The sequence below is a fragment of the Chrysochloris asiatica genome, unplaced genomic scaffold, assembly GCF_000296735.1.
Source record: "Chrysochloris asiatica unplaced genomic scaffold, ChrAsi1.0 scaffold00046, whole genome shotgun sequence".
Lineage (NCBI taxonomy): Eukaryota > Metazoa > Chordata > Mammalia > Afrosoricida > Chrysochloridae > Chrysochloris > Chrysochloris asiatica.
Window position 1 is genome coordinate 899,735 of NW_006408564.1, and position 2,539 is coordinate 902,273.

General features: G+C 43.2%; 1 pseudogene; it reads right to left on the minus strand.

Annotated features, from left to right (window-relative positions):
* Positions 1–610: 610 nt before the first annotated feature.
* On the minus strand, positions 611–2,253 carry LOC102817874 (annotated as a pseudogene).
* Positions 2,254–2,539: the final 286 nt, after the last annotated feature.

The window sequence follows — 2,539 nt, forward strand, 5'->3', positions numbered from 1 at the left end:
CTGTGCCGCCTCACTTTCTTGAAAGATTTCAAGTTTTTTTCCATCAATTCCTGGAGTCTTGTTCTTTGCCAATTCATTCAATACACCTTGGACTTCCTCCTTCAGTATCATTGGCTCTTGATCATATGCAACCTCTTGAAATAGTTGAATATCAACCATTTCCTTTTGGTCAGTGACTCTGTGTATTCCTCCCATCCTCTCTTGATGCTTTCTGCATCATTAAATAATTTGTCCAGAGAATCCTTCAATAACGAAAGTTGAGTCTTGAATTTTTTCTTTAGTTCTCCCAGCTTGAGAAATGTTCAGCATGTTCTTCCTTTTTGGTTTTCTGATTCCAGATTTTTGCACATTTTGTTGTAATATTTGGCTTATTATGTAAGTTGAAAGTTGATACAGATAAAAACTGAGCAAAATTAAAAAACAAACAAAAGTACTTGGGTAATTAACAGTAGACATTTTTTATTTGTTTTTTTCATAAATAAATGGGAGTAGACCTACTAATGGATGTAATTTTCTTTTTTTTCTCCTTACTGTCCCTCATGTGACACTTTAAAAAATGATATCCCCACAATCCATAAAAAAATACCAGCAACCTCCACTGACTGAGCATTTACCTAAAGTTCTGGGCATTACTTAGTGTATTACAAATATCTTCCCTAGAATCCTACAGAGGAAAGAAGAAAAGATGGTAGAAAAGTGACTGTGCAGGTATCATATGCGGCCACTACATCAAATGCATTATTCTTAAAAATATACTGTAAATACAGAACTCCACAAAACATCACTCAGAGAGAACAACTCCAAATTATTTTTCAGCTGTTTTCTCTTGTTGGCTTTGTGTTGTTGAGTCAAGTTTTTTTTTTGTGTGTGTGTGTTTTCTAGATTTTTTTTTTTGTTGTGAGGGAGTGTGTACTAGTTGTGTTGGTACAATTGCAATGAAATGTAACAGCCGTTTTAAAAATATAAGCTTATCCCCCAACCCAGTGCTGAAGAACCAGAGGCTGAGGGAGCTCCCACTTCAGTATTTTACTGAGACAAGTATTGGGGCATATGAGGTGCAAGTAATCCAGTACCACTCCCTTGAAGTCTTCCACGAGATTCTCATAAGTGTTATCAGTAGATAATCTGGGTCCTCTTGTCCTGGTGGCATCCCTTAGGGCTGTTCTGGACAACATACTCTGGATCCCATTTTTTTCATCATTCCTGTTACCCATTTAGGAGTCACCTGCAATCCGGTTTTGTTCTTCTCCTACCACGAGGGGGCCCCAGACAGAGTTGCCCATGCAGTCATCCTGCCTGGGCTGTTTACAGGCAATGCTGAATTGTAGGGACTCCACCTGAGTCCCATTAGGCTTAGCAACGTCCTGATTTACTGACACTGTCTTTTCATAGGTGATGAAGGCACAGTTTCTAGATGGGTACTTGGAGAGGTCAATGATGTTTCCAAAGGGAGAAAAGGCCCAATGGAAAAGGGTGTGTGTCATGAGAGTATGCCCTTTCTGAGGGGTCCAGTGTTCAGGTAATGAGTTGGACCTTCAGAAAGGGCCCTCTTGGTCTTGATTCCAATTTCTTTCTCGCACTGGGTCCCTGTGCTGGTACCGCCCTGCTTTCGGTCGCTGTCCTGCTCTTAATCCCTCTCTTTCTCAAGCCCACTCCTCCTCTCTGTCTCTGTCCAGGTTCTGCTAGTTAGTGACTGCGGTCTTAGCTGAGACTCCCGAAGGCTTGGGGAGTAGGCACCATGGCATTCTTCATAGCCCCAAGTTCTGAGGGGGGCCATCACCAGCCCCTGGGCCCTCGGTCTCTTCCACCTTCTGGCCCCAGTTCATAAAGCCAGTCGCTGGAATACACAAAGCTCTCATACAGAGGTTTCCTTCAGAGACGTCTGGAGGACTCCTGTACATCATCATGTGTAGATATGCTCATCTTGAATAGCTGGAAAGTGGGAGCCAGTCCCTTCTCAGGGTCCTTTAACTTTCTCTTTAGGGGTTGAGAACATTTGAAGCTTGAATTCTTGCTTTTGGTTTTGATGGCACTGATGGTTCCTGATTTTACCATTTGCTTTGCCTGCTCTGCTGCTGTGGCTGTGTCCAACACAGGCTACTAGGACAGTGTTTGACACCGCCTTGGCTGGCTGTACTGATACATTTGCTTCTTCAGAGCCAGCAATGGCTTTTTATTTTCTTTGAGTTTGTTGAATTTCTTTTGCAGAGCCTCCTCCTCCTTGCTCAGTCCTGGAGGGACAGGGTTCAGGGGGAGTTAACCAGGGGCCCATGAACTCAGTGGTGCCCTAGTGGGCTGCAGATAGCTTTTTGGGTCAATTTTGACTCAGCAACCCTATAGAACAGAGGAGAACTGCCCCTTAGGATTTCCTAGGTTGTAATAGTTTCAGGAGCAGATTACCAAATCTTTCTCCCATAGAGCAACAGGTAGGTTTGAACTACTGACCTTTTGGTTAGCAGCCGGACTTAACCCTTGTGTCACACCGGGTTGTTGTTGTTAAGTGCTGTTGAGTGGGTTCTGACTCATAGTGACCTTGTAT